Below are 14,365 nucleotides of genomic sequence, written 5' to 3' on the forward strand. Positions count from 1 at the left end.
AGTGGAAAGAAAGAAAGAGAATAAACATCCATTGAAGGACTCTGACATTTTTCATCATAAACTTGTAACTAGTAAGTTTTTAGACGATTTAAATAGGCCGCATGAACAAATAGAGTGTGACAGCGTTCTGTAAATGCTTACAGATGAAATTTATGCTTAAAATAATAGGAAAACAGCATTAGTTAAAGTACTGAGGCATTACATAAGCATTTAATAGAGACTGGATTGATGCTTTGTTTACAACAATTTGCTCTGTAAAATGAGGATTTCTGCAGAAATAACTAATAGCAGCTGATACACGCACACACACACACACACACACACACACACACACACAGAGCCACAGGATAACACCAGCAGAGCCCGACAGCTAGCCGTCTTGGGACGTTACTATAGTGTGGAACGAAAATAATTCAATTATATGATTCAGTAATTTGAGAGATGTGAACGGGTCAGTCCTGCATTCATTATTCATGAATCACCAAAGCTTTGCTCTGCTGCATTGCCAGAGATACTAATGCTAACGCTGAGTTTATGGAGCAACACTGCCACCAGCTGAGAGGCGACATGTGCTGCTGATGCTGTGAGTTCAATAGAGGTCATGTTTGAAAAGAAAAAAAACATTATAAATACACAGATTGTGCTCATTTTCCAATTATTCTAAAACAAAGCTTTAAAGAATAAATAATAAGGCGTTTTCATTTTTTCTTGAAATTAATACCATATTTTTTGTTTTATTTTTTCCCCTTTTTTAAGATTTTGCTTTAAGTAATATGAATTTATTAATTTAGTTATTATTTATCATTGACAACAGTTCATCTATGAAGCCAGTACGTTTCATGCATATAGCTAACCATAACAATAGAAATGTAATGGTATTCCTGACAGTATTCTTTTATAAGTGTCCTGTTAATAAAATGTAAAAAAAATAAACCTTTTTTTTTTTACTGGAGGCTACTATTTGTGTGATTTTATCCAATCATGTTAGAATTTGTGCTCGCTTCTAAAATTGCAGCATACACCCGAGCAAAAATACATACTTGCATCAAAACCCAGCCTAGTTTAGGCTCCAATTTTCTTAAATGTTTTTGTCACAGTTCAAACATTCTACGATTTGGAATAGAAATACAAATTTAAAAAAAATTGGCAAAAAAACAGAATACATCATTCGTTCACCTCAGCAGCATTTATTTCTTTTATCTTGTGTTTTTTTTTTTTTTTTAAATAACTTAGCATTCCTATATCTCCACAAGAGGTCAGTAAAATACTTTACCTTTACAAAACTTCTTGCTACAGCATGGTTGATTTTATGCTAGGCTGCAGCATGTCTTGACTAGTGAAGAAACCAGTAAGTTTGGACCTTTTTCAATTAAAAAATTAATAAATATATTTACCTTCTAGTATTTCCCTGGTACTCTGGATAAGCAGATTCTGAGAGTCAGTATAACCTATATAAGGATTATAGTCTTGGAAAGAATGTGTGCGTGCGTCTGACATCTGTCAGTGTGCGTAACCTAGTCATTGCTTTTCCAGGTTTTAATCCACCTTGTGTCTTGCAGCTTCTCGTTTTCTTGGTCTACCTCAACACCTACAGTATGTTTTCTTCCTGACTCACAAATCACGAGCAAATGAAACTTGCTGTGTTGTTTACCTTTTAATGAAATGAGTTCATGTTTTAACAGCACTAGAATGAAGACCTGTGATTGGATTCGGTCGCTAACAAAGCAACTTTTGCTTTCTTAATTTCAGTCTTTAGCAGGTGCAAGGTGACTTGTTTTCATCCGCTTTCTAAAATATCTTGGAACATCTTCTTTTACAGTGAGAAATCCACTGTTGACTTGGTTGACACAACATAGGATCGTAGCCCTATTTTGAAAACAAACCAGACGACTTGCAAAAAATACTTGGTAACAGAATATTATAGGTCATCGAAGAGTATTTGTATTTTAATCAGTGGAGTGAAATTATGAAATGAAACATATTTAAACAAAAATAACAAATTACTTTAAAAGCGCATACAAAAACATGAATTAATTAAGTGCAAGGAGGAAGACAGGTTGTATTATGAATATTGAACATCATACAATGTAAATCTTTGAAATATTTATATAGCTGTAATATATACAGTACCTCCATAACTATAACTACTATTAGTTAATAATTAATTATAAGTTAAATCACATATTGTAATGAAGGTGAATGACATATATATGTGTATATATATATATATATATAACTTTTATACTTTTGTATATTGTTTTATCAGATCCATTAAACTGTCATAATATACATGTGATAACATACTATATTGACTCTGGATCAGTGGTAGAGTGGGGTTGTCCAATAGCCGAAGGGTTGGGGGTTTGAATCCCGCTCCATCCAAGTTATTGTCGTTGTGTCCTAGGGCAAGGCACTTTTACCCTTTGCTTTGCCGAGTATTAATGGGTATGAATTGTGCATACCCCTATAGTCAGAGGGGATGTAGGCGTGGAATGACAGCTACGCTTCTGTCAGTATGCCACAGAGAATCTGTGGCTACAATGTAGCTTACCACCACCAGTATGACTGATGTGAGTGAGTGACTGGTTTGAATGAATAATAGTTTATGTACGTGCTTTGTCTCCTCGAAAAAAAGTGAAATACAAATCCAGGCCCTTGGATCAGCAGAGCTATTTCTGGATGCCGTAGTCCCCCTTAAATCTGCCCTTGCTTAAACTGCCAGCATATATACTGTGTGTGTATATATACAGTATATACATATATATTGGAGGACATGGTGGAATCTATTTTCTGGGACCAGTGGCTCCATTATTAGTAAGGACAGTCCGAGCATCACATGATCTTACCTACGTGACAACTCCCAGTTCCACAAAAGAAGTTATATCCAAACACAAACACCTGTATAGATAATGTTAATATCCAGTTAGCGTTTGTTCATAACTAACCTGTTTGAATAATTAAAAAAAAAAAAAAAAAATTATATATATATATATATATATATATAATGATGATAAGAAAATAGATAAAATAATGAAATGTTGTGGTACTTTATTGTGATAGGAGGTAATTCTTAAGCAGGTTGCTGGTCATCTAAAAACAAACATGCTTTTATTGTATGATTAATGGAATCTATTTGAATTCCCTCCTCACCTAAACAATATAGCATCCAATTAGATTAGATTAGATTATAAATATAAAATAGGTGTAGAGTGTTTAGGAAGCCTGTAAACTATATCTATATATAAAAACACAAACACATACTGTAGATCATGTGATTCCCCTAAGGAACGTGATATAAATGTTAAAGCTTGAAGCCGTTCTCATATATTGAACTATGTCGAAAATGTCAACCATGTAAAAAATATAATAATATCAGAAGGCGAGAAAAGACGGGAACATGGAAGCATCTCTACACACAGAATGCCCTTTACATGGACTGGGTAGAGATGCTGGAATGTGATGTGAAGGATGCTGAGGTCCACCTGATAATGCTGTGTGGTACCCGGGGGAGGGACTCCTGTCTGCGCTCTACGGCTGCCATAATAACACGGCTCAGGAGGAGGAAAAGGAAGGAGCATCTTCCTATGAGGTCTGCCACAGCAAAATGATCACCAGGGGAACCTGTGCGCATTATTAATGCGTTGCGTTCGACTCGATCGGTGTTTTTTATCCTGCTGCTGCTGCTGCTGCTGTGCGTGATGATGACATTGGAGGAACGTGTTCTCCACGATCCGACGGTATGCGACGTGTGAGGCGAGGTCACATCAGTGATGCGGTAAGATAAAGATGGGCTTTAGAAACAAAACACACACGGAAAGCGAGCGGGTCCATTACTCCATCCATCCATTTACGCACTAACACAAAATCTGTCCTATTATCCAGGCTGGGTTCCAAAGCGTTCCTCATTATCCTCGGTGTGTATCTGGCTGTGTGTGTGTGTGTGTGTGTGTGTTTAGCATTTGTATCACCGTCTGTGCCGCAAACATAGAAAACACCGCTGATACAAACAGCAGCTCCTGAGAGACACGCATGCTGGGGCCCCAGGGACCAACCATTAGAACCCATCCACGCCATAGCTGATCATTGATGGGGGGCTTCACTAAATATGGGTCAGTGGAGCAAAACAGCAGCGCTCTGCGACCACCATGTGATGACTGCTTCCTTTAACCTCCCACTGCTTTCATTTATTGTTATTCCATGTTGGAGATCTGATGGAGGACTGTGCACCACCATCATCATCATCATCACCATCCTCATCATCATCACCATCATCATCATCATCATCACCATCATAATCAGTGGTTTAACAATAACAGCATCGCATCAAGGCTGCTGCACACAGACAGGCCTGTCTGTACACTCTGTAGCTCCATATGAATGACGTGGAAACTCATGTAATTCTGATGAAATACATGTCATTTTAATTTATAGACCTGCTGAGAAAACAGGCGGATTGGTTGGTCCATAAATCCAACACAGCAGCAGACAGACCTGTAGTGGATTTGACATCCAGGCTGTGTGACTGCTATTGCAAATGACCACATGTAAATATGGTATAGGCAACATCAGGGTTAGGTTACTTCAGTGTTGTATGGTTGTTGGGGATGCTGGTCTAACTTTCTCAGAAACTACTATATTTGCAGGGCAGACATGGGCAACTTGTATTACAGCAGGGGCCACACAAATGTGTTTGTCTGATCTGAGGGCCACATTATCAACATTCATGTCAGCACTTAAAATAATAACCAATCTGAGCAATACTGCAGAGAAGAAACAAGGGTTGTGTGTGTGGTTTTTTTTGTTGTTGTTTTGTTCATTTTTTTGTTGACATGACTAGTATTGTATATTTTTCTATTTATTTGTATTTTAGTGGCCTGGTGTTTTTGAAATAATTGTGTATTTTTGTTGTACTTTTGTGTATTTTTCTGTATTTACCTCCACCAAGCGTGAAACGGAAGGTGATGTTTAACCCTGCGTTTATTTGTTTGTCTGTTAGCAAGATAACTTGAAAGGTTATAAACTGATTTGGATGAAATTCTCAGGAAAAGTTGATAATGGGACAAGGAACAGGTGATTAAATTGTGTTGATGTTCTGGATTATCAAAAATGAGAAAATACCAAAAAATAGGTAAATAGGAGTTGTGCCTGAGTCTGCACCTTTAAGCGCGGTGACTTATGGGTAATGTAGTAGTGGTAGGGATGTGCTTTGTGTGTATGTCCTGCCCGGTACTCATGCTGTACTTGGCGGAGGTCTGCGCTCTCCGAGTGCTCTAGTTCAGTATGTTATTTGAGTTATTTTGTGTATTGTTGTCCTTTTGTGTATTCTGTAAATTTAGAATGTTATTTGAGTTATTTTGTGTGTTTTTGTTGTCTTTTTGTGTTATTTTGTTGTCATTTTGTACATTGCTGTTGTTTTCATATGTTTCTGTTATTTTTGTTGTCCCTGTGTGTATATTTCCATCACCTTATATGATTTGAGTGTTTTTGTGCGTTGACTTTAAGGGCTACACAAAATTAAACCAAAGTCCACATGTGACTCCTGGGCTACCACTTGCTCATGTCTTCTCTAAGGTTTAGAAAGAATCGTCTTAAGAGGACAAACCACCCAGTGTGGTCCTTGTTGTTGCCAGAATCAGTAATATAAATATTACCAAAGCATTGAAGTATCAGTATTGAAGCTTACTGTATATCTAGTCACAAATGCAATGTACCTAACAATGTATGTTTTATGTTTGGAAATGCACAGTGTCAGAAACTTTCAAATCATCTCAAACTTCTTTCATGAACCTTAAGTAACTTTTTCCAATAGTCATCATCACAGTGACAAGGGCTTACTCAGTCCAATAGAAACAGGTATCTCATTCTTATCAGCGTGGAACATCATCCTAACAAAATGGTTGTTGTGTGCAGTGTTGGATAGTTATGTTAAAAAGCCTTTGTTTTAGACTAATCCTTCACTTCTCTGTCTGAACACATGAGCCTCCACCCCGCTGGATATTAGATAGGATAGCCCACATTTTCTTCAACAGGGGAATGAAGCTAACTATTCTTAGTTACATAACGCAGAAATAATCTCGAGAATGATCTTTCAATATCCTGCGGTGAGAATGACTGATGGACACACTAATCTTTTTAAAAGTAGGTTGGCACAATGGCCATAGGTGTTTTACATGAATAGTTAGTACATTGCAAGGTTGTGAGGTGTTTTTTTATGTTCTTATAGCTGCTCTGTGCAAGGATAGTCTAAAGCATATGTGTCAAAGTCATAGCCTAGGGGCCAAATATGGCCCTTTGGTCCTTTTTCTATAAGACCAAGTCATGTTTGAGCTCTGTGTTTTGCAAAGTAAATGTTTACTAAGGCAACCTGAAAAGTGAAAGTGCTGATGAAGTTGCCTGGGGCCCAAATCCGGCCCTTTGGAGCATCCAATTCAGCCTGCAGGAAAACTTAAAAATTACAGAGGAAACATTAATCATTGTGTAAATGAAACTTATCACTCCTGGTGCTTAGCTTGCAGTCATTTTTAGTGTTAAACTGTTGAAAAAAAACTCAAAATTCTTACAAAATACTTCAATTTTAATCAAACTATTACATAATATTTCCCTTATTAAAAGTGAAGATCCTATTTTGACATTCCTGTCTGTCACTTTTTGCTTGGATATGGTCGGTTTCTTACATACGCATTTTGTATTTTATGTATACGTAGAACTACACACGAGGGCACAATAATGTTGAAATGACTTGTTTTCCCGCATAAAATCTGTGGTCCACTTGAAATCAACCTGCTCCACATTTTGCCCCTGAGCTAAAACAAGTTTGACAGCCCGGTCTAAAGTCTTGCACTGGTTTTTCGCTATATAAATCAAGTCCAAGTCCATTTCCTGATGAATTTGGAAATATTGTCAATATAAAGGAACTAGGATAGAGAAGATGACTAAATTATTATTATTATTATTATTATTATTATTATTATTATTTATTTATTTTTACTTGTCTGCACATGCTGTCAAAGGTCAACACTACAAGAAGTGCCATCATTTTTAGACAGCAATGCATTTTTTGTTATTGCAATTAAATAAATTGCATTATTTTATTGCATAATTGTGACCATCACCAGCCCTCCCTAAGGAAGGGTAAGAAACACTTTATTAAAGGGAGAATATAAAAGAGAGGCAGTGTTACACCTGGGGGAGGGGGTGGGGGGAGGTGGAGGGGGAAGAGAGCAGGGAGGAGCGATTCAAGGTAGAGAAATGGGAGGGTGGGGAAGAGTTAATTACAGTAAAGTGAGAGTGAGATGTGACGTTGTAGGCGTGAGGCTTAACTATAATGGTGGTGGCTGTGGACAGAGAGAAGGAGTGAGTGGTAATACCTGAAACAGGTGTTTGGGGTCAACGTATCTAAAGTTAAGCCCACTACAAGTTTTACCCCACAGTCCAAGGCGTGCTAGTGCATCGTAGACCGATGTATGTGCAAGAAACTGCCACTGCAAACCCAAGCGCTGCCCCGGTCTCGAGGACGCAGACAGAATAGCAGAAAGAATGGGGGGCAGGGAGCCCAGGCAACCCTTGGATACAGTGAGTTAGGTTAAGTATCTGGTAATCCAAAACTTCCTAAGCATTTTGTACGATACGGGGCCAGGTATCTTGTGTTCTCTGTAGTGCAGCTGGTAAACCACAGTGTGCTGTGGTCCCGGTTATAAAGGCTGTGTCATACAGCTCCAGGTGGTCACACACAGCTTCTACTCCATGGTTGAATGGGTGAACAGACCAGTGCCCATGTTGACGGCCTGACGTCATCATCAACAAAGACTCTGATTGCGTTCGGCATGTGACTCTGAAGTGCTGTACGTTTGAAAACTGGTTTATGTTTTCAAATATACAAAGGTTTGAACTTTGAGAGTGTTTAAACAAGAGAAAAATGTTCATTCCTGTCTGAGAAAAGTGTATGAAGCGTGTGGTGAGGGGTTTTACAGCCTTAAGACATGTATAATAATTGTAAAAAAAAAAGCTGACTACTTCACGGATTTCGCCCATTGCGACGTAACCCCCGTGATAAATGAGGGACTACTGTATTTCGTTTTTTTTGTTTTTAGGGCAACTATGTAGGCGATAGTCATTAATGCCCTTTACCATCTTACGTTAGTGCACAGGCGTTATGGTGGTAGTTTTGAGGCATGTGGGGACTGCAGCTGTAAGGACAGGTTGAAAATGTTCGTCAACAAACCTGCAAGCTAGTCTGTACATGACTTCATTGTGAGACCTGGCAGCCCATCTGGTCCTGTTGCCGTGGTGATGTTATAATCTGTGTTTCAGTGTTGATCTCATCTGATGTTGTTGCTGGATGAGAGTGGACACCTGATTGGTTGGTGATTTCCATCAGTTCTATCAGTTTGTGAAGCGTTCACGGTTATCGCTGCTTATCCTGATCAGGGCTGTTGGTTGAAGAACTTTATCCATGCACCGCACACATCGGCATCATGGCAAGGTTCATGGATTAGTCACCTGTACGTCAAAGACCCAACGCACCAGAGATAGACAATTACATTCAGAAAGGCTGAGGCTTGGATTCTAAGGCGCGACCCTGTACCTCTCGTAATATACACTAGGGTGGTCCGAATTTCTTAGATTCTCTACATTAGAATACTGCATTTGGTTCCATATCTGGCCAAATTATTTGGGGCCAAATTTAATACAAATTAATTATTAATTAGATATTGCACAAGACATTTAAAAATTGCTCCATAGCAAGCAACATTTTAAAAAGGCATATTGGAATAATTTGTTTTTGTTTTGCTCTGCAAAAACGAACTGAAAGATGCATAAATATGTGACTTAGTCCAGCAAACACTGTGGCTTTGTTGACATCTGCTGGAGGAATTCTTCAGTATTTTTGTGGCAGATCCAGAGTTTGGTGGAATCTCTGAACCTTCATTTTCCATAATGTTAGATGTGTATAATGGAAACTTTGAGCAGCTGTGCAACCTCTAAAACATCTGGGTTTTTTTTCCAAATTTCTTCCTAAATCATCTTCTTGATACCAAAACCCAATGCAGGGTTCTAAATAAGGTTATCTGAACCTTTATTTATTTATTTATTTATTTTTTTACCATGCTTTGATGGACCACCCTAATATACATCTCAATATACTGTAGGTTTGTCTACAAGATGCTAAGACCCTTAAGTCTCCCCTTACAGTTGAGACCTTTTGTTCTGGACCCCAGAAAATCCAACCTCTTCCACTTGACTGAGCCGCAGTAGATTAATCGTGCTGCTATAATTGCAATGATTATTATCTGTTGTCCCTTGTTTCACCTTCACTTTGTCCCAGAAGTGTCATCTTCACTAATCTCAAACTGGATGCTTACAATTACTGCACTTATCGTCTGATATGGGAGTTCCAAAATAACAGTTCCCAGTGATCATATTCGAGCATGCGTTTAGAAGATAGGAAATACAAGATGGCAGCCATCACCGACGCATTAGGTGTTTAATGTGGTTTTAAAAAAGTGCTGACCATGCAAATTAATTACAACTCAAATAACTTCTTCAGCCTGATGGCTTTTATTTGACGATAGCTCTGCTTATAGCCGATGCTCTTAGTGCCTGTTTGGGAATGAATTAGTGATTGAAACGTTCAGCCCAGGCCGTTGACGACACTCTCATAAAACTTTAATGTCTTGCATGTTGCTTCTGTTAGTCAATGAGCAGAGTGGCCCAGAGAGGAGGTGCTTGTGCCTGTAATAATCGTGTCTGTTTAGCATGTCTTATTTCTCACAGAGCGTGCAGCACTAGAAAGAGTAAAATGGCTTTCCCTGTTTCGGAAATAAAAAGATGAATTTACAAATGTCTCCCAGAAGACTTCTTGACGATTGAATAGAATTGAGTTTATACATTTTTTATATCCATACGCTTTGTAGCACAGGCTTTTTAACGTTTCTAATGGTATAATAACTTCCCAGCAGTTCATCCAGCATGTTAATTCTTCACTGTAGCACAATACCTGTTTTATTTACTAGAGTATTTGTGACGCATGGCTAAACTTTTCCAATCCCTCTGAGCAACAACTTTGATGTTTTAAGAAACAGTCAGGATTTGTTTTTAGCTTGAAATATATCATTTACTCGGATACAAAGAAAAAAAGCCCAGATTTGAAATGTCAGCTATTTGCACCAGGCTTCATCTTTGATTGACAGATTCAGTGACAACATTGTTGTTTGTGTTTCATCTCAAAGGGCAGTGGAGCAACTTCTTATTTTTTGACCTACTTTTATAACATTTTCTCACTGCGTCTGGAATAAATAGTCCACGATATGCTTTGTTCTATTTTACCATCAGTTTTGTGTAGAGAACCCAGATCACACGCATGCGTCTCGCCGATGTCGGCCTCAGATCGTGCGTCGGTATTCTACTCCTAATGCGTCATTTTGTGTGTGTGTTTTTCCCCCCAAATCGGTGATAAAACTTATAAAACTGTAGAACTGTAAAATGTCACTTCCATGAAGCTGTTTTTGTGCTGGGGCTCTTTTGGCTATGCTGCTGAAAATGCATTTATGATCATGAACTGTGTCTCTCTTTATTTTATCCACACATAATAAGCTATTTAGTGGTAGTATATTGTTTTTGTTGGTGTTGTTGTTGTGATTTTGCCATATTTCTGAGATTTAAGTAAATATCCGACTATGGATATGGAGATATTTATACTCATTGAATGATACGAGCTAAATAAAGGTTAATATAAGCTGTAGAGAGGCAGCGCTGAGCATCTTTAATCCATCGCCCTATGAGCAAACACTCTCCGTAATACATCTCGCCGATGCAACTTTATTCATCGTGCCGACGTCGGCGAGATGTACGTGTGCTATCAGGGAAATGGGATCCAAACTGTGATTTTGTAGTTGCAGATTAAATTTGTTATTGTCTTTGTAAAGCAGTTGAAAATCAGTCAAATGTTTGTATGGAACACTAAACAAGCATCGTGCAAATAGATTTCTAGTCTTGCCTTCAATCCAATTTTCAGTTTTTCTTCAGTTTTATTATTTTTTAAAAAAACCTGTAAGCTTTAAATTGGGAAAATTATGAACGGACCCGTAGTGCCTCCTAATGGTTAAAACAATTGTGGTCTAGCTTACCTTTGGAAGAGATAACATACATCCAAAAGTCAAAGCAATATAGGGTGTTTTTGAAAATATTTGGATTCCCTTTATAGACTTAATGAAGAACTTGGATGTTTCTGACAACTCATTTTTGAATCTCTTGCAGTTACAGTATGTACAATATGTAGATATGTCTACCTCCTAAATTCTAATGTTCTTGAAAGGTCCTGTGCATCTTTTGTTTTTTGAGTTATTTTTGAGCTATTTTTAAATTTTTGTTATTGCTTACTGTTTTTATATATTTTTTCTATATTTGTATAAAACAAGTGATACTGAAATGCTTTGTAAGTATGAGTATAATTGAAAATTGTATCACTTTGAAAAAACTCATCATAAAATGATTTATGGAGAAAAAAACCCCCTGTAAAAGTTAAATTACATCTCATCACACTTTCCTCATTCGAGTTCGAAATAAACTATTAAACACCAAATGTTCACATTTAGGTACTTCCTAATACGTCCCTAATGCCTGTTTTGTTTTTTTTTATTGCCAGGATCTCCTGAGCCTCCATCTTTAACCCCAAGGACTTGACATCTGGAATCTGTGGCTGACCTCAGTCATCTCTGTCCGCTGCTGTTATTGATGCCTGAAACCACCCAATAATCCAACCAGAAAAGGAGCCAGGATTACACTTTGTCATGGACTGACGGGTCACTGATAGCAGATCACAGCGGCTTTGCTCGGAATTGTAAGTCTTCTGTTAATCCGTGTGACCACAGACTAGGTCCATTCCCTCCCAGGGAATGAAATTCAGTCTAATAATGGAAAGTAATCCAATACAGGCCGCGTCTCGTTTCTCAATGAGAGTAATTGGATTTAACCCTCCTATTGTCATCGGGTCAATTTGACCCGGTTTTTAAGTTTATATCATGTCATAACTTTAGTTTTCTTTTTCATGATTTCATTAAAACTTATTAAAATTTCAACCCCCCCTGGTATCTTCCATCGTCAGTGTGGCCCAGCTATTTTTCTTTTTGATCAATGAATAAACCTTGTGCACTTTTCAAAATGATTATTTGAACCCTAACAATGTAATATCATCTTTCTTTGTTAAATTCTACATACTTTTACATATGTTGACCACCTGCATTCTACAGAACTCTGCAGTGAGATCCTACATGAGCAAAACTATAGCGAACAGAAATAGAATAAAAAGGGAGTATGAAGAACTAAGCCCTTGTTAACCGCTACCATTGTTGAAAAATGTCAAACTTTAACAAGATACATTTAATTCTTATTTACTGCATTCATTTCCTAAACAAGGAAAGCACCCTCCTTTATTCTACTTGTGTGTCTTAGCTTTTATCTGATGACAGAATCTTCATCTCCTATACTTTTCTCATTCTAACCTCTTTCTTTGACTTCCTGCTTTTCCTCTCACTTTCTCGTTCTATTTTTGTCTCTTTCCAATTTTTTTTTCAACTTATTTTTATTGTTTCTCTTTGATATTGTCATTGTGCATCTTATCTTTCTGTGTCCCCCATCTTTTATCACTTTGTGTAAATTATAAGCCATTTATTTTGTGCCAAGTACAAAATTGAAAATCTTCATTGCAAAATGACTCTGCATGGACACGTGCATTTCAGTATTCTTGCCTGGTCCACTGATGTAGTATAAATCAAAGTGTATTCATTTAATATAGAGTTTCCCATCGTTCCTACGACTGTATAAAATATCCTTAATAAACATCAGGCATTGTTCTGCTTTATTCAAAATTAAAATAGTGGCATTGTTGTAGTATATAAGTATATAATGCTAACGTATGAATGCACATTTTAGCATTAGCTGTAGCCATGACCACAGCTGTTTAAATATGCACTATTAATATGCACCGACTGCTAAACCATCAGAGTTGGTTGTGGAGATGAAAACACCACAAGTCTGACACGAGAGTGTGTCTCCCCCTGTTGGACGAAGACAAACAAACAACCCTTATCACTGATAAACAAAAGTTTATTATTATAATAATAGTGTAATCTTTAATTCCTCTGATGATGGAGAGTTCTCCATTGAGATCATCTCCTTCCTATTGTATTAAACCAAGTGGACCACTGTTAAATAATGCACATCTGTGCCAAAACTTTAACACTCCAAGTAAAATGTGAGACATAATCCCATCTGATAAACCTGCCTTACGTTATGCATGGCTGAGCTTGTTTTTTTTCCCAGCGCTAGTGATGCAGCCTAATTTAATTTGCATGGAGCGCTGGTGTTAAGCAGGTGGTGAAGGTGGAATTAATCACTTCCGTGTTTCATAAGGAGAAAATTAAGCGAGGGGTCTGAAGTGAATGATGCAAGGCTTGCTTAGACAAGATGGGAGCAGGTTGTTTTTAAAATGGGCCAAATCCTCCATGTTAGGAGGGTCAGATGATGCCACATGCTGTTCAGAATGTATAATTAGTGTCTGGAATGATGCATGGGCTATAACAGGGGTGTCAAACATATCTGTCAAAAAGTGGAGCAGTTTGATCTCAAGTGGGCCGCAAATAATAGGCTGGAAAACAAGCAATTTCCACATTATTGAGTGATAAAAGCGTGGGGAAAATGTGCACCCTGGCAAATATTGTGGATTATAATGGAATTTATGTATTTGGAAGGGCTGAGATATTTACAACTGAATAACTTGGTTTTTTCTGTAATTTTGACTTTTTTCCTGTGGGCCGAATTTGATGCTCTAAATGTGGCCCGAGGGCCACACGCGGCCCTTGCTCTAATTTTGAGCGGCCTCAGAAGTAAATGCACAAAATGAGTTAAAAACACATACTGTACACTCTAGACAACATACATGAAATAACTCCAAAAACACACAATGGCAACAACAACAACAAAAATTCCTCATGAGAAAACAAATACACAAAAAATGTCACCAAAATCACAAAATGACAACAAAAATACACAAATGCGCTCATAACATACAAAACAACAAAAAACAAACTAAATAACTTCAAAATGACTTCAAAAATACACATGTAACAAAAATAAAATAAAACGAACACAAAAAATGAAACATAATATTTTACACCAAAAACACATTAAATGAGTAAAGCAAATGTATTGTTCCTCCTTGTATTAATACTCAGATTGGTAATTATTCTAAATGCTGACATGAATATTGATCATGTGGATATAAGTGGCCCACCCCTGCTCTAAAGGGCTGGATTTAGCCCCCCCGGGCCTTGATTTTGACACATTATTTAATATTATATAATATGTA

General features: G+C 37.5%; 1 protein-coding gene across 1 annotated transcript in view; it reads left to right on the forward strand.

Annotated features, from left to right (window-relative positions):
* The first annotated feature begins 3,532 nt into the window (after nt 1-3,532).
* The window catches only part of LOC114476740 (receptor-type tyrosine-protein phosphatase epsilon-like), a 33,868-nt gene continuing 23,035 nt past the window's right edge, over nt 3,533-14,365 (forward strand). The window contains exons 1-2 of the mRNA XM_028468607.1: nt 3,533-3,775; nt 11,645-11,839. The gene's annotated coding sequence lies outside the window, so the exon portion shown is untranslated. The remainder of the gene's footprint in view (nt 3,776-11,644; nt 11,840-14,365) is intronic.

Source organism: Gouania willdenowi, chromosome 15 (genome assembly GCF_900634775.1).
Source record: "Gouania willdenowi chromosome 15, fGouWil2.1, whole genome shotgun sequence".
NCBI classification, from domain to species: Eukaryota; Metazoa; Chordata; class Actinopteri; order Blenniiformes; family Gobiesocidae; genus Gouania; species Gouania willdenowi.